General features: G+C 42.0%; 1 long non-coding RNA gene across 3 annotated transcripts in view; it reads right to left on the bottom strand.

Moving 5' to 3' along the window:
* The window catches only part of LOC101905128 (uncharacterized), a 142,192-nt gene extending 119,279 nt beyond the window's left edge, over positions 1-22,913 (bottom strand). For all 3 annotated transcript variants that reach the window (XR_811312.4, XR_009490535.1, XR_009490534.1), the window contains exons 1-2: positions 22,726-22,913; positions 22,314-22,483 (exon numbers count right to left, since the gene is read on the bottom strand). This is a non-coding gene — a long non-coding RNA (uncharacterized lncRNA). The remainder of the gene's footprint in view (positions 1-22,313; positions 22,484-22,725) is intronic.
* Between the last annotated feature and the right edge of the window lie 1,408 nt (positions 22,914-24,321).

The following is a 24,321-nucleotide window of genomic DNA, read 5'->3' as shown; positions in this document are numbered from 1 at the left end:
CGCAGATCAGTAAAAGTTTGAGCTGCCTGATGTATCTGTTCCCAGCTGAGACCACACAAGGCAAGTCTTTCTTGTCTCAGCTTTTATACTGTAAACTTTGTGCAGTACATTTGGTGCCACTTTTTTTTTTTTTTTTTTACATCTTTATGCCTTTTATCACACATCATACCTTTATGCCTTTTACTGGTAACTTAACTGTTGAAATGGCCCCTAAGTGGGTTGTGATCCTACCCTAAGTACAGAAAGATTGTGATGTGCCTTATAGAGAAAATACTTGTGTTAGATGAGCTTTATTCAGGTATGAGTTATACTACTATTGGCCATGAGTTCAAGGTTAATCAATATATCAGATATATCAAATCAGTATATAAAAATAACATTATAAAGTAAATCAATATATTAAGTGGTAGTAGTAGTTTGAACTCTAAATCTAGCTCCTCTGTCCATGGGATTCTCCAGACAAGAATACTGGAGTGGCTTGCCATTTCCTTCTCCAGGGGATCTTTGCAACCCAGGAATCAAATCCGGGTCTCCTGCATTGTAGGCAGAGTCTTTACCCACTGCGGTACAAAAGGTAAGTAAGGTGTCTTTAAACAGAAATATGCATGAAACAAGATTAGATGTTGGTCAATGGTTGGCAATGTTGAAGGCTTATGGAAACCTAAACCTGTGTTTTCATAGGTGCAATGGTTGATTATTTGTGGCAACTCTATGGGACATAACAACCATGAATAATGAGAATCTCTTGTCCTTGGAGGGGAAATGAAAACAGTAAAGGAACAGAGGGACTAGGTGAGGCCATTCCCAGCGAGCAAAGTATCCAAAGGGAGTTACTGATCAACTTGTCAGATACAGCAGTGGAAGGAAAGGAAACATTTAGCCCTTCTTCTCTCCATCACCACCATCCCCTCCTGCCTGGACAGGTCCCTCCCAGCCTGCTGCCTGCCTCCTCAACTCAGTAAAGCCTCCAGGCTTGCCCTCAAGCAGAGTGTGCAATCCTCCCTAAGAATGTAAGGAGAGGGGAGAGGCTCTTCCACCATAACAAGAGGGGAAAGGGAAATAGAAAGTGTCAGATGACAAGGATACACTGATTGAAAAAAAGAGGGTTCTGAGGCTTTTACACTAAGTACAGGAACTCTTGACTTTCTCAGAAGTGAACAGAAGGGTGAAATCTTTCAGCAAGAGGGCTGTACATTACAATCTAGACATTTTCAGACAGGAATTGCCAGAAAGGCAAACATCTTTTGATGAACTCCATGTTGAATATGACTGAAAGGAAAAGAAGTCCTAGCTCGTCCTAGGTTTAAGGCAATTTGAGGCAAGGTGAACTCAGCTTCTTGGGCCACCAATTAGATTCCATGGACATGGCCCACTTCCACCACCTGGTGACCACACATTTAAATTGCAAGGACTGCTTTTAGGAGCCAGGGGACATCCTTTGGCTGAATGGAGAAAACCAAAGAAATGCACTTACAACCAAAAAACAAAAACAAAAAACTGATACTTTTTTAAAAACTAGAAATAATGATTGATCATTCTAGATCAACTTATAGTGATCATTCCCTTTTCTGGTTTAATATATCTTTTTTTGATGTATTTTTTGACCAATACCTGGTAGATATCAAACGGCTCTTAACAATGGGGATTGAATAAGTCAACTAACTGTTCAACAGCAGGGAAGACTGGGTCCTTGAAGACTTTTAAACCAGGCCCCAGAAGAAGCTGGAACTCAGCTAGCTTCCTTCAAAGACCGGGTTTTGTTCTTCTCCCTTGGTGTGATCTGAAAAGCCAAGGAAGACCCTCCTCTGAAGTGTGAAGGGCCCTAAAATACCTTCATTGGTAACCAGATCTATTTCCGTTCTGACCATTCTCTTTGAAATGGTAGACACCCATTGTGAGCAGGGAGCTATTAATTCATTAACACTGCAGTGTGAAAAACTGCCTTAGCCAGGCCTTTTGAGGGTCCTGGGAGGGATGAAGATGAGGGCCCAAAATGGAGAGGAGAGGGCTTAGATAAGGTCTCTCTGATTATCCGGAGCCAACAGGGTCATGGAGGACCCCTGGTGAGAGCACTGCACAGGAGAGGACTACTAATTACCATTCCTTTCAGCCCTGGAGGAGGGCATGGCAACCCCCTCCCGTATTCTTGCCTGGAGAATCCCCATGGACAGAGCAGCCTGGGGCTACAGTCCATGGGATTGAAAAGAGTTGGACAGGACTGAGTAACTAAGCACATCAACCCAGCAGCAGGTCATACTCAGAAGTTCAGCTTCAACACTAGCTGACAGGAGTGAAAGCTTTCTGACTAGATTGTCTTCACAGGCGACAGTCCCCACCAGGCCCACCTGACTCATTTGCCTTCCTGGGCTGTGTCTGAAACCATCTGAATTGTGACTGTGTCTAATTGCTGTGGTTAGGACTTCCAATACTATATTGAATAAACGTATGAGAGTGGGCATCCTTATGTTGTTCCTAATCTTAGAAAAAATGCTTTCAACGTTTTACCGTTAAGTATATTTTAGCTGTGGGTTTGTTGTACATAGCCTTTATTATATTGAGGTATGGTCCCCATATACTCACTTTGTTGAGAGTTTTTATCATGAATGGATGCTGAATTTTGTCAAAAGCTTTTTTCTGCATTTATTGAGATTATATGATTTTTATTCTTCAATTTGTTAGTGTGGTATATCATTTTGATTGATTTGCAAGTATTGAAACATCCTTGCATGCCTGGGATATATCCCACTTGAGCATGGTGTATGACTTTTTTAATGTATTGTTGAATTTGGTTTGCCAATGTTTTGTTGAGGATTTTTGTATCTTTGTTCATGAGTGATATTGGTCTTTTTTCTTTCATATCTTTGCCTACTTTTAGTATCTGGGTGATGCTAACCTCACAGATTGAGTTTGGAAGCATTATTTTCTCTGCAATTTTTTGGAATGGTTCAAGAAGAATAGGTGTTGCTGCTGCTGCTGCTGCTGCTAAGTCACTTCAGTCATGTCCCACGCTGTGCGACCCCATAGACAGTAGCCCACTAGGCTCCTCTGTCCCTGGGATTCTCCAGGCAAGAATACTGGAGTGGGTGTTAACTCTTCTTTAAAAGCTGGAATTCACTGTGAAGCCATCTGGTCCTGGACTTCTGTTTGTTGGGAATTTTGTTGTTGTTGTTACTGATTGGATTTTACTCCTGACAACTGGTCTGTTCATATTTTGTATTTCTTCCTGATTATGTCTTGGGAGATTGTACATTTCTAAGAATTTGTCCATTTACTCTAGGTTATCCATTTTATTGGCATATAGTTGTTTATAGTGATCTCTATGATTTCTGTTTTTTCTGTGGTGCCAGCTGCTAACTTCTTTTTCATTTCTGATTTTATTTGGGCCCTCTTTTTTTAATGAATCTGCCTAAAGATTTATCAATTTTATCTTTTCAAGGAAACAGCTCTTAGTTTCACTGATATTTTCTATTGTTTTTAAACCTCTATTTCATTTATTTCTTCTCTGACCTTTATGATTTCTTTCCTTCTACTGACTTTGTTCTTTTTTCTAGTTCCTTTAGCTGTAAAGTTAGGTTGTTTGAGATTTTCCTTAGTTCCTGAGGTAGGCTTGCATCTCTATGAACTTCTCTCTTTGAACTGCTTTTGCTGAATTCCATAGGTTTTTTTTTTTTTTTGGTCCCCACACTGCATAGCTTGTAGGATCTTAGTTCCCTGAGCAGGGATTAAACCCAGGCCCACAGCAGTGAGAGTGCGGAGTCCTAACCACTGGACCATTGGGAAACTCTCTGTACATTGTTTTGTTTTCCCATAGATTTTGGATCATTATATTTTTGCTATTTGTTTTTAGGTGTTTTTGTAATTTCCCCTTTGGTTTCTGCAATAAATCATTGGTTTTTTAGTAGCATGTTGTTTAGCCCTCATGTGTTTATGTTTCTGTAGTTTTTTTTTCTTACAGTTGATTTCAAGTCCCATAGGGTTGTGGCAGAAAAGATGCTTGATATTATTCCAATCTTAAATTTACTGAGACTCGTTCTCTGCACTAGCAGATCTATCCTGGATGATGTTCAATGCGCACTTGAGAAGAATGTGTGTTCTGCTGCTTTTGGATGAAATATTCTACATATGTATCTATTAAGTCGTCTATGCTCATGTGTCATTTAAGATCAGTGTTTCCCAGTGGATTTTCTTTCTAGATAATCTGTTCATTGATGTAAATGGGGTGTTAATGTCCATTACTAATATCACATTATTGCCAGTTTCTTCCTTTCTGTGTATTAATATTTTCTTTGTGTATTTAGGTGTATACATTTACAATTGTTGTATCTCTGCCTTGGATTGATCCCTTTATCGTTACGTCATGTCCTTCTTTGTTTCTTCTAACAGTCTTTATTTTTTTTTAATTTTATTCTATTTTTTAACTTTACAATATTGTATTGGTTTTGCCATATATCAAAGTGAATCCGCCACAGGTATACATGTGTTCCCCATCCTGAACCCTCCTCCCTCCTCCCTCCTCATACCATCCCTCTGGGTCGTCCCAGTGCACCAGCCCCAAGCATCCAGTATCATGCATCGAACCTGGACTGGCAACTTGTTTCATATATGATATTATACATGTTTCAATGCCATTCCCCCAAATCATCCCACCCTCTCCCTCTCCCACAGAGTCCAAAAGACTGTTCTATACATCAGTGTCTCTTTTGCTGTCTCGTATACAGGGTTATTGTTGCCATCTTTCTAAATTCCATATATATGCGTTAGTATACTGTATTGGTGTTTTTCTTTCTGGCTTACTTCACTCTGTATAATAGGCTCCAGTTTCATCCACCTCATTAGAACTGATTCAAATGTATTCTTTTTAATGGCTGAGTAATATTCCATTGTGTATATGTACCACAGCTTTCTTATCCATTCATCTGCTGATGGACATTTAGGTTGCTTCCATGTCCTGGCTATTATAAACAGTGCTGCGATGAACATTGGGGTACACGTGTCTCTTTCCCTTCTGGTTTCCTCAGTGTGTATGCCCAGCAGTGAGTGGGATTGCTGGATCATAAGGCAGTTCTATTTCCAGTTTTTTAAGGAATCTCCACACTGTTCTCCATAGTGGCTGTACTAGTTTGCATTTCCACCAACAGTGTAAGAGGGTTCCCTTTTCTCCACACCCTCTCCAGAATTTATTGCTTGTAGACTTTTGGATTGCAGCCATTCTGACTGGTGTGAGATGGTACCTCATTGTGGTTTTGATTTGCATTTCTCTGATAATGAGTGATGTTGAGCATCTTTTCATGTGTTTGTTAGCCATCTGTATGTCTTCTTTGGAGAAATGTCTATTTAGTTCTTTGGCCCATTTTTTGATTGGGTCATTTATTTTTCTGGAATTGAGCTGTAGGAGTTACTTGTATATTTTTGAGATTAGTTGTTTGTCAGTTGCTTCATTTGCTATTATTTTCTCCCATTCTGAAGGCTGTCTTTTCACCTTGCTTATAGTTTCCTTTGTTGTGCAGAAGCTTTTAAGTTTAATTAGGTCCCATTTGTTTATTTTTGCTTTTATTTCCAATATTCTGGGAGATGGGTCATAGAGGATCCTGCTGTGATGTGTGTTGGAGAGAGTTTTGCCTATGTTCTCCTCTAGGAGTTTTATAGTTTCTGGTCTTACGTTTAGATCTTTAATCCATTTTGAGTTTATTTTTGTGTATGGTGTTAGAAAGTGTTCTAGTTTCATTCTTTTACAAGTGGTTGACCAGTTTTCCCAGCACCACTTGTTATAATCCATTGTATATTCTTGCCTCCTTTGTCAAAGATAAGGTGTCCATATGTACGTGGATTTATCTCTGGGCTTTCTATTTTGTTCCATTGATCTATATTTCTGTCTTTATGCCAGTACCATACTGTCTTGATAACTGTGGCTTTGTAGTAGAGCCTGAATTCAGGCAGGTTGATTCCTCCAGTTCCATTCTTCTTTCTCAAGATTGCTTTGGCTATTCGAGGTTTTTTGTATTTCCATACAAATTGTGAAATGTTTGTTCTAGCTCTGTGAAGAATACCGTTGATAGCTTGATAGGGATTGCATTGAATCTATAAATTGCTTTGGGTAGTATACTCATTTTCACTATATTGATTCTTCCAATCCATGAACATGGTATATTTCTCCATCTATTAGTGTCCTCTTTGATTTCTTTCACCAGTGTTTTATAGTTTTCTGTATATAGGTCTTTAGTTTCTTTAGGTAGATATATTCCTAAGTATTTTATTCTTTTCATTGCAATGGTGAATGGAATTATTTTCTTAATTTCTCTTTCTATTTTCTCATTATTAGTGTATAGGAATGCAAGGGATTTCTAACAGTCTTTATTTTAAAGTCTGTTTTGTCTGACGTAAATATTGCTATCCTAGCTTTCTTTTTTAAATACAATTTTATTTATTTATGGCTGTGCTAGGTCTTTGTTGCTGCACTGGCTTTTCTCTAGTTGCAGTGAGTGGGGGCTACTCTCTAGTTGCGGTGCACAGGCTTCTCATTGCAGTGGCTTCTCTTATTGTGCAACACAGGCTCTAGGGCATGTGGGCTTCAGCAGTTGTGCACATGGGCTCAGTACTTGCAGCTCCTGGGCTCTAGAGCACAGGCTCAGTAGTTGAGACACACAGGCTTAGTTGCTGTATGACATGTGGGATCTTCCCATACCAGGTATCAAACCTGTGTCTCCTGCATTGGCAGGTAGACTCTTTACCACTAAATCAACAGGGAAGCTCCCTGGCTTTCTTTTGATTTCCATTTGCATAGAATACCTTTTTCCATCTTCTTACCTTCAGTCTGTGTGTCTTTAGATGCTGAATTGAGTCTTTTGTAAGAAGTATATATATTATGGGTCTTGCTTTTGTATCTATTTATCCACTATATATCTTTTGACTAGAGCATTTAATCATTTACATTTAAAATAATTTTTGGTATGTACTTATTGCCATTTTGTGAATTGTTCTTGGGTTGATTTTGGAGTCCTTTTTTGTTTCTTTTTCTTTTGCTCTCTTCCTTTGTGACTTGATGATTATCTTCAGTGTTACATTTGGATTTCTTTCTCTTTTTCTGTGTGTGATTCTCTTTTTAGATTTTTGTTTTGTAGTTACCATGAGCCTTATATATAGTAATCTCTCTACATATGTAATTATTTTAAGTTTGAATACCTTTAAACAATCCTACATTTTTACTTCCCCACCCCACATTTAATGTTTTTGACATCATATTTTACATCTTGTTGTTATGTGCCTCTCTTAACCACTTATTATGGATATAGATGATTTTACTACTTTTGTCTCTTAACTTTCCTACAAGCTTTATAAGTGATTGATCTACTATCTTTACTATTAGTTTGATCATGTATTGTGTGTTTGATGGAAAAAAAAAAAGAACACCAAGCTATCTCAGTGACATATCTTTTGAATCACACAAACTTTGTTACTGTCTTTCCCTCCTTCTCTTTTTTGTTTGTTTCAACCCCAATGATTTTCTTTTAATCACTTAAAATCTTACCAAAGTTGTCTATGATCATAAAGATTCAAATGTAAGTCTTGTTACAAAAAGAGCAGATACCTCACACTCTATTTCCTATTATTACCCCTTTCAAATATCCAAATGTCAGTCTTATACTATATTCTATAAATTTTCAGTTTTAGATTTTACTTATCAATTTCTTACTGTGGAAGATAAAGATTAAAAAAATTTTTTTTAAATTTATGTTTGGCTGTGCTGGGTCTCCATTGCTGCATGGGTTTTTCTCTAGTTGCAGTGTATGGGCTTCTCATTGCAGTGGCTTCTCTTGCTGCAAAGCATGGGCTCTAGGGCATGTGGGCTCAGTAGTTATGGCTCTTGGACTCTAGAGCACAGGCTCAATAGGTGTGATGCATGGACTCAGTTGGCTCCATGGCATGTAGGATATTCCTGGATCAGGGATCGCAACCGAACCTGTGCCCTCTGCATTGTCAGGTGGATTGTCTACCACTGAGCCACCAGGAAGCCCAAAAGATAAAGATTTAACTACCTTATCTCTCTCTTTGTCTCTCTCTCTCTTTCTCTCTGTCTCTGACTCTCACACACACACACACACTCATGCTTTCCACCTCCCCATCTTCTCAAAATAGTTAAATCAATTTTGGTTAGTTTTCAGTGTTGAATTAATCAAGGTCCAATCAGGAGACAGAAACCACACAGAAATTTGTAAAGGGAAAGTTTAGTATAACAACTATTCACAGCAATATGGGACTATCTTATTGGAGAAACCTAACTCTGAACAATAACCCTAGAAGCAAGTAAGCCTACTCAAGGAAGAAACATTCCTTCCTGAGGCTGAGTTGGCAGAAAAGTATACTGAATTGCTCTAGGTCAAAGCTAGTCAACAGTCACTGGACGAGGAGAAAACACCAGGGTCCAGGTGGGTAGAAAACCATGGCCAAGACTGGAAAGCAGAAGGAGCTTTTCAGGAAGCCTGACAGGTCAAGATTGAAAAGCCAACCACTGGGGTGCTGGCATGACTCAGTGGAAACCTACTCATTGGAATGCCATGAAAATTCATTAGGAAGCTCTCCATGAGGTGCTATTGAAACTTAATATAGGTGAATGCCACTGATGTCTCTCCCAACCTATTCACTACTGGCAACCAAACAGTAGGAACAAGAAGAAGGAAAACAGAAAACACTGAGACTGGGAAGAGAAGCCCCTTCCTCCTCCAGTGTCCCTCCAGTGCCCTCTACTGACATAGTTTTTAACACCATGTCGGCTGCAAAGGAGAAATGGAGGATCTAGATCAATTTTTGTCCGGAAATGAAGTTTGAATATGGGGCCAGAGGCAACAAATTGCTAACTGGTACAAGTTATCTTTTATAATTGTATAAAAATCTTACTGACAGCTGAGCCATGTAGTAGACTATGCAGCTGCTAAGTCGCTTCAGTGGTGTCCGACTCTGTGCCATCCCATAGACGGCAGCCCACCAGGCTCCCCCGTCCCTGGGATTCTCCAGGCAAGAACACTGGAGTGGGTTGCCATTTCCTTCTCCAGTGCATGAAAGTGAAAAGTGAAAGTGAAGTTGCTCAGTCATGTCCGACTCCTAGCAACCCCATGGACTGCAGCCTATCAGGCTCCTCCGTCCATGGATTTTCCAGGCAAGAGTACTGGAGTGGGGTGCCATTGCCTTCTTTGGTAGTATACTATAGTCACTTCTTTTTCCTTACTTGGTTTTTTATTTTCTCCTGAATTAATAATTAACTTTGTTGTTTTTGTTTCTTTAATTATCATCAATCCCCAAATTCTTCCCCAAATTATGTAAATCTCCCCTCCCTTAGGGAAGCAATAGTCTTAGTCCTAATTCTGGCAATGTTCAATACCAGGTTAGGTGAGGAAGTCATGGCAGCAGAGACCATCATTATTATTTGAGGAAGCTTATGCATCTTTAGCAGGATTCCCCCAAAATGGCCTTAGGGCCAATTCACAGAAGACCCTGACTCTTCACCATCCTTTTCTCCACCTTTCCCTTTCCCTGCCAAGGGATCTCACAATGCTGTGCCCTCTCCTTCATTAACTCACTGCTCTTCTGGCTTCTCAGCATCCCGTTTATTAATTATAATAGAGCAGTGAATATGACTGATAAGCAAGAACAGTAGGGCAAGACACTGTATTAAAAACAAGAAGAGCAATTGTGACATAATTTAGACCCATGCCACCAACCTCTAACCCTTAGAAAGATCCCAAAGCTTTCTGAAATGTCCACAAAAAGCATTCACTTAACTTTCAACTTCCTTAAGGATTATCGTTCTAGATAAATAAAACATGTCTTACTAAGTGGTATTGCTTTTTTTGTCTTTTAATCAGTAGTATCATACCTGAAGGAGAAGGCAATGGCACCCCACTCCAGTACTCTTGCCTGGAAAATCCCATGGATGGAGGAGCCTGGTGGGCTGCAGTCCATGGGGTCGCTAAGAGTTGGACACAACTGAGCAACTTCACTTTCACTTTTCACTTTCATGCATTGGAGAAGCAAATGGCAATCCACTTCAGTGTTCTTGCCTGGAGAATCCCAGGGATGGGGGAGCCTGGTGGGTTACCGTCTATGGGGTCGCACAGAGTCGGACACAACTGAAGCGACTTAGCAGCAGCAGCATCATACCTGAAAAGTATTCCTTGTAATAAATGTATATTATTTCAACTACCTCTCATAGAAAATGCATAGAATTTCAACCAAATAAAAAACCTATAGCTAGGTTGGCTCTCAATGGTAAACAATCCACCTTCAATGCAAGAGACCCAGGTTTGATCCCTGCATTGGGAAGATCCCCTAGAGAAGGAAATGGTTACCCAATCCAGTACTCTTGCCTAGAGAATTCCATGAACAGAGGAGCCTAGTGGGCTACAGTCCATGGTGTCACAAACAGCTGGACACAACTGAGCAACTAAGCTCGCACACACCCACAGGCTGGCTCTCACCACCGCTTAGAATCTTATCTTTATAGTCACATAATTTCTGAGTTATGAACAACTGATTTAGAAACTAATTTTTCAAATTCAACACATTTGTGGATTAGAAACTATTCATTTTCAAGATCTGACTATGAAGTAGAAAAATTGCTCTTGTTGTTACTTAAAATGTACCATGTAATATGACACCATATCACATGCAATATCACACCATATTTACATGTAAATTTATATACATTAATATATTTTATATAACAAATTTGTATTTGTTGTTTGTATCTCAAAATTATTTGCGTCACAAATGTTTGTTTTGTTGTCATGCATTTTTTTAGTCCCTGGAAACACAGGGCCAAGACCACATACAGGAGCTTAGGAAAGGCATTGGAGTAAATGGGAATTTTAATACAACTGAATATTTAATCATTGAGGTCATTTTATACTTGTATTATTTACTGTTATATTATTTTAGAATTACAATTATTAATGTATAATATGCAATTATTGCATGTGGCTACAAGTTATTCAGTCAGTTTCATAAGATTAGAACTCACTTCTCTGCAGCTTGAAGCTTTACCCCAATCATTGATTCCCAGGCACAAACGTTTCATGCTGGCTTGTAGAGTGCGGAACACTGAATGGCCCCAACAGATACAGCCCAAGTTTTTTAAACTTCAAAGATCTAAATAATTTTCTTCCATGGATAGGTTTTTCCATTGGTTTTGAAAATCAAATAACTTTAGAATTCAAAGGAATGTGAAAACTGTAAGTACACATTCAGATGAGTTGATGGTAAATTGTTCTACATGGAATACTGTTCAAGCCTGAAATATTAAGGAAACTCATTGTTTCCTTTTAAAATAAAAGTTGGCTTCAGCTGTTAGTCTTTTACTGAATGAATGGATTTTCCAGAAAGACAGAAAATAGTGTTCTACAACTAGCTGAGAAAGCAAAGGAAAAAAACTGGTTTTAAAAGGCCAGTATACAGATGATTGCAAATCCAGGACTCCTGTCTGGTTAAAGGCTCACGTCCTTAGAAACTATTTTGAAACTGTATTTGAAGAATAAAATGGTAAACAAAGGTGGCAAAACACAGAGTAAGACCTTACCCCAAATTATATTACAGAATGGCTAAAATTTGAATGTTAAATAAGGCAAATATATAAAAGTTGAAGAAGAAAGTGTATGTACATGTTTACAAATCTCTGGTAAAAGCGGCCTTGCTAAGCTATCATTGAAGCCAAAATTATCAAAAGTATGATAGATGGATCTGACCACACAAAGATCCAAATTCTTCCTGTTACGGACTGAATGTCTGTGTCCCTATAAAAGTCATATGTCAAAGTCCTAACCCTCAATATGAGGGTATTTGGAGATGATGCCTTTGGAAGGTAGTTAGGGTTAGATGAAGTCAAGAAGGTGGGGTCCTGATGATGGGATTAGTTATCTCATAAGAAGAGACACCACAGAGCTTGTTCTCTCCCTGCCATGTGAGGACACAGCAAGAAGGCAGACTTTGGTGAGCTTGAAAGAAAACTCTCTCTAGAAATCGACCATGCTGGCAACTTGATCTTGGACTTCTAACCTCCAGAACTGTGAGAAAATACACTACAGTCTATTTTGTTATGGCAACCCAAAGCAACCCAAGCAGACAAATACACAACCTAAAGAGAGTTCAGAAACCAGAAATGTGAAGGAAAAGATTTGCAATATATGTAATAGGCAACACAGTTATAATTCCAAAATATATGTATATATATTTAAAACAAATCAACCAGGAAAATACAAATATCTTAATAGCAAAATTAGCAACGGTCACAGAGAAATAATTTATCAAAGAACTACAGATTGTCAATTAATAAAAGAAAACAAGCTCTATATCACCACTGTGACAGATAGGACAATGGCTCCCCAGAGATGTCATGTTGTAATCCCCAGAACCTGTGAATATGTTAACCTCATGTAACAAAAGAGATTTTGAAAAAGTGATTTAAGGATTTTGAGATTATTCTGAAATATTATTATAATATTTATAATATTATTATATTATTCTGGATTATCTGAATGGTCCCAAAGGAGGGAAGAAGGAGGGTCAGAGTCAGAAAAGGAGACATAAGGAAAGAAGCAGAGATTGGAATAATGATGGAGGAAAGGGCCACAGGCCAAGGAATGCAGGGCTTCTAGAGGCTGGAAAAGGCAAGGAAACAGGTTCTCCATTAGAGCTTCTAGAAAGAAACGCAGCCCTGCTGGCACACTGGTGTTAGTCCTGTAAGACCTGTGCCAGATTTCTAACTTCCAGGTCTATAACATAATACATTTATGCTGTTTTAAGCTGACAAGTTTGTAGTAATGTGTTATAGCAGCAATAAAAAAGTAATATAATGACTAATCAAAGAAATATAAATTTAATTCATATAAATTTATTTATATTAATATAAGTTAAAAGAATATCTTTAGATCTGTATAAATAAAAGGTGTTAGTGTGGGAAACACAGGCACACATATGCTTTTGGTAGGCATGTAAATCAGTTATCCTTTCAGGAGTCATCTGGCAGTACGTATCAGATCTTTAAACATGCCTACTCTCTGACATAACAATTTTATTTTTCCTTGACTATGTTCTAAAGCACTGGATTTCCAGCTGCAGTTAGGGATGAACTCTTTCTTCTCACCAAGTAGAGCAGAGAGGTGAACCTATGACTGGTAAGGTAACCTATGAAGGAAGGTGAGGGCTGGAGCCCGGCAGCCTTCACCTCACCCCTGCAAGAGCCTCTGAGGCATTCCCATGGGCTCCATGAAATGTATTTCGAGACCCACTGTCCTGGGGGAAGAACTGGATAAGCAACGAAAGACCTCAGCACACAAGGATGTGTATCACAACATTGCTTATAATTGCAAAACATCAGAAACTACCTAAATGACCCTCAAAAAAGTGACTTATGGTTTATGAATAGCATACGATACTATGCTTGTATACTACTGATGACACGTAACTACACTGACATTGAAAGAGCTATGCAATTTATTGAGAATATGCTGTAAAACATCTCTTGTTGGTAAGATTCATTTCTTAAATATATATCCAGATATGCATAGAGATACAGATCAAAGCATTGACAGTGGTCATTTCTGTGTAGTGGAATTAAGATGAGTTTTACTTTCTTTACATCTTTATATATATATATATATGAATACATATTAATTTTTTTACATTAACAATATAGCTATTCAATTAGCTTTTTTTTCTTTCCTTTTCTTTTTTTTTAATTTTATTTTTAAACTTTACATAATTGTATTAGTTTTGCCAAATATCAAAATGAATCCGCCACAAGTATACATGTGTTCCCCATCCTGAACCCTCCTCCCTCCTCCCTCCCCATACCATCCCTCTGGGTCGTCCCAGTGCACTAGCCCCAAGCATCCAGTATCGTGCATCAAACCTGGACTGGCATCTCGTTTCATATTAATTTTTTAAAAATATTTATTTCATTTGGCTCCACGGGGTCTTAGTTGCAGCATGTGGGTTCTAGTTCCCCCACTAGGAATTGAACCCAGGTCCCTGCATTGGGGGCATGGAGTCTTAACCACTGGACCACCAGGGATGTCTTCATATTACCTTTACAATCAGAAAAAAATCTGGTTGTACCATGAATAACAAAGACTACAATGAGTATATAGCAGACACGTAGCATACATTTTAGATCACAAATACAAGTACTAAAGAAATAATACTTTCATCATTTTCTATGGTGGTTTAGTCACTAGTTCAGTTCAGTTCAGTCGCTCAGTCGTGTCCGACTCTTTGCGACCCCATGAATCGCAGCACACCAGGCCTCCCTGTCCATCACCAACTTCTGAAGTCCACCCAAACCCATGTCCATCGAGTCGGTGATGCCATCCAAACATCTCATACTCTGTCATCCCCTTCTCCTCCTGCCCTCAATCTTTCCCAGCATCAGGGTCTTTACAAATGAGTCAGCTCTTTGCATTAGGTGGCCAAAGTATTGGAGTTTCAGCTTCAAAATCAGTCCTACCAATGAACACCCAGGACTGATCTCTTTTAGAATGGACTGGTTGGATCTCCTTGCAGTCCAAGGGACTCTCAAGTCTTCTCCAACACCACAGTTCAAAAGCATCAGTTCTTTGGCACTTGGCTTTCTTTATAGTCCAACTCTCACATCCATACATGACCACTGGAAAAACCATAGCCTTGACTAGACATACCTTTGTGGACAAAGTAATGTCTCTGCTTTTGAATATGCTGTCTAGGTTGGTCATAACTTTCCTTCCAAGGAGTAAGCGTCTGTTAATTTCATGGCTGCAGTCACCATCTGCAGTGATTTTGGAGCCCAGAAAAATAAAGTCAGCCACTGTTTCCACTGTTACCCCATCTATTTTCCATGAAGTGATGGGACTGGATGCCATGATCTTCGTTTTCTGAATGTTGAGCTTTAAGCCAACTTTTTCACTCTTCACTTTAACTTTCATCAAGAGGCTCTTTAGTTCTTCTTCACTTTCCACCATAAGGGTGGTATCATCTGCATATCTGAGGTTATTGATATTTCTCCTGGCAATCTTGATTCCAGCTTGTGCTTCCTCCAGCCCAGCGTTTCTCATGATGTACTCTGCATATAAGTTAAATAAGCAGGGTGACAATATACAGCCTTGACATACTCCTTTTTCTATTTGGAACCAGTCTGTTGTTCCATGTCCAGTTCTGACTGTTGCTTCCTGACCTGCATACAGGCATGTCCAACTCTTTGTATGACCCCATGGACTGTAGCCACAAGGTTCTTCCGTCCATGGGATTTTCCAGGCAAGAATACTGGAATGGGTTGCCATTTCTTCCTCCAAGGGATTTCCCACACCCAGGGATCAAACCTGGGTCTCCTGCATTGCAGGCAGATTTTTTACCAACTGAGCCATCCATTTAATTTCTGTTTTTGAAAATGAAGGAGTGGCTAGAATATGCATGGGTGGCAGTAGCTGAGGCAATGAGAGGGAGTGGTAGAGTGAGACAGAAGTAGATATTTAAGGTGCTGAAGTTTGAACAAAGCTATCAGGGCTGTATTTCTTCCACTTGCCCACTAACTCCTCTTTTCCTTTCTTCTCTGTGTGTGAGGAGGCTGACCCATGTGTATGCCATGGATGATTTCCTTGCCTCTTGGTTTCCGGTTGGGATTTCCAATGGAAAGGCACTAACAGAGACATGAGACCAGCACTTATTTCCCAAGCTCCTTCCCTATGTCACAGGCTGCATCCTTCTAGCAAAGTCCCCAGCTCCTGTCTGGAGGCTCTGTCCATGTCCAGCAATCCCCTCTGGGCCCCCTCCTCTGTCTAGTGGAGGTAACCTTTCCCGCTTTCCTTACCCCAGGGTACTGCATGACGTCTTGTTAGTTTCTGGGAATTCTACCCGTGACTTTGTAAATTACCCATTTTGGGTGTGCCATCTTTTTCCAGCTAAGATCCTAATACCCAAGTTGTGTGTGTGTGTGTGTTGTGCGTATGTGTGTGCAATATGAAGAGGGGTAATTTTCTTCAAAATTTCTTGTATACAGTCTTTCAAAAAGTCCCACTTTGTTCTGTGTGTATATAGCAGATACGTAGCATATATCTCAGACCACAAATATAGGTACTAAAGAAATAATACTTTCATCATTTTCTATAGCTCCATTTAATTTCTATTTTGCATCTCCATTTCATTGCGGTGGCAACATTTAGGGTCACTTGGTTTGGGACTTAATGCCTCCACCTACTTTTCCCTGGTTTTGTGCCTTAGATGGGGCACTCTCCTGGTGTCGAGGCATTGGCAAGTGGGATGTCATTGGATGTTCCCCCTCAGACACCCCATTGCTGTTTTGTCCTCAATGAACAATTCAAGAATTTCAGTGTTTTCTTCTCCTCTTTCTGTGCTGCCCACAGGCATGCAGGTATTGTTCTGCTATTCCTGTGATATTCTGGGGTATCGGAAATGGGGAGGCTGCCTGAGTCCCGCACATCACATCATAGCCACTGCTTCTCTAGGTCTGGCCAGTCCCTTAGGGCTCAGCCAGGGACACGTGACACATGTCCCACCACTGCTCTCACTCTGTCCTTCCACGATGTAGCTTACTATCTTCCTGGGCCCCAGCCTGTGGTCCAGGCTACAGGGCCTCAGTCGCTGGGACCCACCAATCCCATCCCTAAATTTTTTCCCCTGCAGCTCTCTCTGTTTCTCCTCAATCAAGGAAACATATTTTCTAGTCTGACTGTGGGGAAGCTTTCTCATCATATATTCTCCTCAATATTTCATTTAGTAGTTACTCAATCTGTGTATGTTCACCTATAAGGCCAATTTGATAGTGATAATTATGAAGTTGGTGCAAAACCTAATCACATCAAAAAAAGTTCAGCATCATGACAGGTGAGTATGTAGAGGTGGTTAATAGAGTCGTATCCTATATTCTGATTTTTCTCTTTCACACACTGTTCAATTGTGTGCATAAAACTTTGGGAAGAACAGGCTTAAAGTAGACTTATGGTGTATATGCTCAGGCACTCAGTCATGTCTGACTCTTTGTGACCCCATGGACTGTGGACCTCCAGGCTCCTCTGTCCATGGAATTATCCAGGCAAGAGTACTGGAGTGGTTTGCCATTTGCTTCTCCAAGGGATCTTCCTGACCCAGGGATGGAACCCATGTCTCCTGTGTCTCCTACATTGGCAGGTGGATTCTTTACCACTAGCGCCACCTGGGAAGCCCCAGACTTATGGTACTTTTTGTTAAAGACAATACCATAATAAAGATGCTCAATACTACTTATTATCAGAGAAATTCAAATCAAAACGGCAATGAGTATCACCTCACACCTCAAGATGGCCATCATCAAAAAGTCTACAAATAATAAATGCTGGAAAGGATGTGAATACAAGTGCGATATGTGGAATCTAAGAAAATGATACAAATGAACTTGTTTACAAAACAGAAACAGATTCACAGACATAGAAAACAAACTTACAGTTATCAAAAGGGAAAGGCTGGGGAGGGATAAATTAGGAATTTGGGATTAAGCAATACATGTGGGGCTGCCCAGGGGGTGCTGTGGTCAAGAACCTGCCTGCCAATGCAGGAGACATAAGAAAGGCTAGTTCAATCCCTAAGTCAGGAAGATCCCCTGGAGAAGGGCATGGCAACCCACTGCAGTATTCCTGCCTGGAGAATCCCATAGAATGAAGAGCCTGGTGGGCTACAGTCCATATCGTTGCACAGAGTCAGACACAACTGAAGTGACTTAGCATGCCAACAGTACTATGTGTACAATAAATAATAAGTACCCATTGTATATCACAGAGAACCCTACTCATTATTTTGTAATAACTCATAATGGAAAAGTATCTGAATATAGTCTGAATCACCTTGATGTACACCTGAAACGTTGCAAATCAACTATATTTCAATTTTTTAAAAAAAGACCATACTGTACTCCTAACAAGTGGAAAACCAGTACATTTCTTCTCTTTGAAAGTAATTTAACCTAAAGTTTCCTAGTTTTGGTACAAATTAGAACTTTTTCAAGTCACTTATTTGGAGGTTTGCTAGGGCTGCAGATACAATTTTCTGCCACTAGATGTCTCTGAGTCTTAAAGTAGCATAGTCATGAGGTTTTTGTCTATTTATACACACGGATCACCTACCTCCCTGTTACAGAATTTCATAATCCTCTTATGTAATGCAAGGTTGTCAGCTACAGTTAATCATCAGTTAGGAAACAGGCAGGCGGGGGCCTCAAGGGCTCCATGTCCCCAACACTAGGCCGGAAGTGTTGAGAGATGGGTCTGTTCCTCTGTGACCACACAGAACCCCACAACCCTGAAATGTGTCTCTGTGTTGGGCACTGACAGAGAAATTGGGCAGAGGAAATAAAGAGCAGCTGGGGCATGTGACCAGATGGATGACAAGACCAAATCCTCCTTTTTCCTACAGTTTGAAACCAGCAGAGGAGCTAGTGGGCTGAGTAGCATCTCAGCCCTGTGTGTCTCCCCTGCTTGTAGGCACCTCTTAAAACACTGACACCTGTCACAGCTGAGCCCCCACCCACCCACCCTGGCCCCCAACCAGGGAACCCAAGGGTCAGCAAAAGCCCCAGAATGCTCCCCAAATTCTCTAGTACCTTGTCAGGCCATCTCATCAGTCTACTTTCTGTGGTGTTTACATGGTCGCATCTGTCAGCCTAGACAAGTACCCCCAGCCAGTGAGGACCACTCTTCTTCAACTTTGCAGCCCCTACACCCTGTACCCAGCGCTTCTACACAGTAGGTGTACGCAGAGTATCTCTTGAAACCAAAGTGGGATCATGCAGGTGGGAGAAGACTGATGAAATTATTCTTTACTCATGAGATTTTGAATCTTAATAGCTCAAATCCTCCAAAAACAGAAATAGCCTTTAAAGAATGCACCACCCCGTCCCCACCCCAGAGTTATTGGGAGGCTGGTTTAAGCAGCTTTTTAAAGCCTAGAATTTCAGTGTGAGGGTTAAGAGTGTGAACTCTGGAGTAAGACTGGGGTCATCTCAGCTCCAGTATTTTTAGTTTTGGACCTTGTGGCCAGAGACAAGCAATCTCTAGCTCAGTTTGGGCTTCTGTAAAATGGGAATACTAGTAGCACTCATTTCACAGATTTACTGTAAAGACCCCAGAGGTTAATACTCATAGCACAGTTAGCACAGCTCCCGGTAAACAGCAGCTGCTCAGGGGAGGTTATTAGCTAAGGGCCAAAGCAAGAATGCCTTCAGTTCAAATATCTTCCAGTAACTCGAGCAGGTTACCTAAATTGTCTTAGGCCTTGGTTTCCTCATTTGTAAAGTGGTGATAATAACACTGCTTGCCCCTTAGGGTTGCTGCTGCTGCTGCTGCTAAGTCGCTTCAGTCATGTCCGACTCCTAGCGACCCCATGGACTGCAGCCTACCAGGCTCCTCCATCCATGGGATTTTCTAGGCAAGAGTACTGGAGTGGGGTGCCATTGCCTTCTCCGCCCATAGGGTTCAGATCAGATCAGATCAGATCAGTAGCTCAGTTGTGTCCGACTCTTTGCGACCCCATGAATAGCAGCACGCCAGGCCTCCCTTCCATCACCAACTCCTGGAGTTCACTCAGACTCATGTCCATCGAGTCAGTGATGCCATCCAGCCATCTCATTCTCTGTCGTCCCCTTCTCCTCTTGCCCCCAATCCCTCCCAGCATCAGAGTCTTTTCTAATGAGTCAACTCTTCGCATGAGGTGGCCAAAGTACTGGAGTTTCAGCTTTAGCATCATTCCTTCCAAAGAAATCCCAGGGCTGATCTCCTTCAGAATGGACTGGTTGGATCTCCTTGCAGTCCAAGGGACTCTCAAGAGTCTTCTCCAACACCACAGTTCAAAAGCAATTCTTCGGCGCTCAGCCTTCTTCACAGTCCAACTCTCACATGCATACATGACCACAGGAAAAACCACAGCCTTGACTAGACGGACCTTTGTTGGCAAAGAAATGTCTCTGCTTTTGAATATGCTATCCAGGTTGGCCATAACTTTCCTTCCAAGGAGTAAGCGTCTTTTAATTTCATGGCTGCAGTCACCATCTGCAGTGATTTTGGAGCCCAGAAAAATAAAGTCTGACACTGTTTCCACTGTTTTCCCATCTATTTCCCATGAAGTGGTGGGACCGGATGCCATGATCTTCGTTTTCTGAATGTTGAGCTTTAAGCCAACTTTTTCACTCTCCACTTTCACTTTCATCAAGAGGCTTTTTAAGTTCCTCTTCACTTTCTGCCATAAGGGTGGTGTCATCTGCATATCTGAGGTTATTGTTATTTCTCCCGGCAATCTTGATTCCAGCTTGTGTTTCTTCCAGTCCAGCATTTCTCATGATGTACTCTGCATAGAAGTTAAACAAACAGGGTGACAATATACAGCCTTGATGTACTCCTTTTCCTATTTGGAACCATTCTGTTGTTCCATGTCCAGTTCTAACTCTTGCTTCCTGACCTGCATATAGGTTTCTCAAGAGGCAGGTCAGGTGGTCTGGTATTCCCATCTCTTGAAGAATTTTCCACAGTTTATTGTGATCCACACAGTCAAAGGCTTTGGCATAGTCAAAAAGCAGAAATAGATGTTTTTCTGGAACTCTCTTGCTTTCTCCATGATCCAGCCAATGTTGGCCCATAGGGTTAGTGTGGGGAATAAGTGGAACAGGAAGCTACCAGCACACCTTAGCTGTGGTCATCAGTACCCTTCAGCACTTACAGCACTAAGTAAATACCCACGGATAGGTGGTCAGGAGACAGGGAATTGGTCATTGCACTAACACAATACTGGCAACTCCCTACCTTTTCCTCAACTCCTTACTTTTGAATAATTTTGTAAAGTATTTCTATACATATTATTTCATTCAGTTTATAAAAGCCCTTCAGCTCACTTTAACCCACAGTTGGGTGGTGATTCGTGAAACATGTGACTCCAGACTAGTGCCTCATCAGGTCCACAGGGGAAAGCCAGGATTGGAGACATCTGGGCAGAGAGAAGGAGGGGAGGGGAGAGAAGTCGGAGTGGCTTGTGAGCTTTATCTAAGCCATTGGTTCCTGTCCTTTTCCAGCTGGTGATGTTGTACATGGTGTTTTTAGTGACGCAACAAAAGCTATGAATACTCACCCCGAAAATTGGACAAGCTTACATTTCATAGATTTTATGCTACCAGAGCTGCTCTAGATCTTTGCTCAAAACCTATGACCCCACCTTTAGTAGGAATTAACATAAATCTTAAGTTAAAGGGTCCAGATATTATAAAGGAAGCTACAAACAAACAATAATGAGATGGAGACTTTCTTAGCAGTCCAGTGGTTAAGACTCTGTGCTTCCAAAACAGGGGATGCACAGGGTTCCCCAATACCTGGTTGCTGAACTAAGATCCTGAGTGCTACATGGTGTGGCAAAAAAAAAAAAAAGAAACTAAATGGAACTAGCCAGGACCAAGATGGCAGGAATGTGACCTTCAACAGATGCTGAGTCTCATTATACACTTCATTCATTTTACTTCATTAGTAAATAAATGGCACACCTATTAGTGACCAGGACTGACAGTAAAGACCAAAAGGGATAAAAAGAGGATGGCATCCACTGCCTGGAAAGAAGCCTGGTCCCTTTCCCAGTAGACTAATGCACCTGCCTCCCCATCACTAGCCTCATTCCTCCTGCCTTTGTCTTTTTCCAGATGGGCAAGAAGTTGAGCTGTAAACTTAGTTTCTGCTTCTCCTTTCTTTGGCCACCGAATAAAGCTTGTACTGCCTCAATCTTGGTTATTAGCCTACTTAAACCTGAGGCAGAGAGCCTTGGTCAGCCTAGGGCCTGAGCCGGGGCCACAGGATTTAATTCAGAAACATCTACACAGAGTCATAGTGAGATCTGTGACAAGTTATAATTTTGCATCCCCTTCAAATCCATTTTTAACAAATATTTATTTAATATGTATTAGCAGTAGCAGAGAGAAACAAATTTTATATTAATAAACTTACTGCTCCTCTTTGTGCTTGAGTTTAGAATTTACTCGTATACATGCAGTTTTCTGAACTTCTTAAATTCCCTTGAAAGTTAGTGAAATAAATGACTTCTGATGGCCAGCACAACTCTGTGATTTATTCTATCTACTGCAAATGTCTGCTGATTGGTCACCATGCAAAAACACTCAACAGAAAGAACCCCAGTGAGGAATGTTCTGTTTTTTTCTCTGGAGTCTGAGACAAAGGGCGGTTGAAGTTTTTCCAGTCAGGCATCTTTCCGAACCCTCCAGTTCCACTTGACAACACGTGATAGATGAATAACACCTCAGTACCTGCTGACCTACTCACCTCGTTGTCCGTATTTGGGTTCAGGGCCCAGGTTAAGACATGTAGACCAGACAGCCTGTGTTTAAACACCAAGAAGGTCGTTAGTAGATCTTTGTAGGCACGAATACCTCGCCCATCACCTGAAGTTCATTGTGATGGGAAAATGAAGAGAGGTCAGGAGACTTGAGACTCTGAAAGCCAAAGAGCGAGAAACAATTAGGCGTCCACGGAAGCTCTGAGAGGGACACTTAAGTCAAGTGAGGTTCCCTGTGCCTCCATGATTGTCTGCAAAGCTGACATCCTTGACGGGTCTGAGTGGCTCCCACCTGCCAGCCCGGCCCCTGACTCTGGTTCTGAGTACTGGGTCCGGTCACAGGCCCTTTAAGGCCAAAGTGGGAGAGGCCAAGGGGATTGTGAAGTACAGTATTCTCACCTCAGCTCTATTGGGGTGGCAGTGTCAGGGGCACCGGAAGTAACTCTTAGACTTCCGGCCGGCCAGACTCCATTTCCGGCCTGCAGAGGCGGGCCCTGGGTGGGCCAGCTGGCAGAGCAGGGGGACTTTTCGCGTTAGTTTTCAGAGCCAGGAATCCACGGGTCTAATGTCATGAAGATTTGGTTCATCCCCAAAACACAGGGTGGTGCTTGTCAGCAAGTCTGCACCACAGAGGACGCTTTGTGTAGGAGACTGGCTCAACTGAGGGCCGGGGCCTCTCTGGCGGCTTTTGCTGATGCTGTGCAACTCCGTGCTGGGAGCCAGCGGGCAGGAAAGGCCGGCTTCCAGGCTGCTCCCCCGTCCCACCCCCGCTAACCCCGGGCTGGGTTGGCAGCAGCAGTTTAGCAGTGCGTACTGGAAGGGCATCATGCCTCAGAGGACAATGTGGTGTTCTGCAGAGGTGGTTCTCCAAGCGGGGTCCTCCTGGCAGAGGTAGCTGCAGCGACTGGGAACTTGTAAGAAATGCACAGTCACAGGCCTCGGTCGCTTTGGGGGCGGGGCTGGTGGCCTAAACCCTCCAGGGGATTGTGCTATGCACTCAAGTTTGAGGATCACTGCGTCACGCGCTAACCTGCCTTCTCACACCCACTGTGGGGGCTTGGGGGAGGGGGGGTGCAGCTCCTGAGCAGACAAGGGTCCAGCCAACCATTCAGGCTTGGGTATCAGCACGGGGAAGCCAGGCCGGAGGCTTCTCTGTGACCTCCTGCACTGCCCACAGCAGCCGCAGGTAGGCCTCAGGAGTGAAGGTTTTGATCCCCGGGAGAGGTCTGGTCCCTGGCTCCTGAGCGGGGCTGAGGGGGCCAGGTGACCCCACACTCAGCCTTCGCCTTTGGGGGCACCAGGGTTCTGTACACATGAGTGAGGCGCTTCAGAGCAGGAGGCCAGGGTTATAAAATGTCGGAAACCAAGGTTGCCACCCCCATCCCTTCTAATGACCTACTTGGTGGTGGTGGTGGTGGTTTAGTCGCTAAGTTGTGTTCGATTCCTGCAACCCCATGGACTGTAGCCCGCCATGCTCTTCTGTCCTTAAGATTTCCCAGGCAAGAATACTGGAGTGGGTTGCCATTTCCTCCTCCAGGGGATCTTCCAACCCAGTGACCAAACCCTTCTCTCCTGTATTTCAGGACTTTTTACAGCCGAGCCACCAGGCAAAAGGCATGGGGAGGTATCTTGCCATTTTGTGTGGGATTCAGGTTCCTTGTTGAAGACCAGGCTGTGCCTAAACATAGAGGCAGCCCATGCTTTCTCCTCCGTGCCAGGGGAATAGCACCCGTGGCAAAGCGGGCTCTGTTAGCTCACGTTTCTACCTTGCAGAGAGAGGCTCAGCATGCAGAGGCATCTCTGGGGCTACCCCAGCCCAGGGATCTCAGTCCTGGGAGCCTGGAGCCTGCAGAGAGACAGGAGGGGCCTTGAAGTGGCCTCCTGAGAGCCCACCTCATCCTTCTGCTGGCATTGCCTGCACTTGAGAAGTGAGGGCACAGGAATCAAGAGAGGACAAAATGCAGATTCTTTGAGCAGTCTATTTCATTTTGACCC

Source organism: Bos taurus, chromosome 14 (assembly GCF_002263795.3).
Source record: "Bos taurus isolate L1 Dominette 01449 registration number 42190680 breed Hereford chromosome 14, ARS-UCD2.0, whole genome shotgun sequence".
NCBI lineage: Eukaryota > Metazoa > Chordata > Mammalia > Artiodactyla > Bovidae > Bos > Bos taurus.
This window is presented reverse-complemented; position numbering and strand designations above follow the sequence as displayed.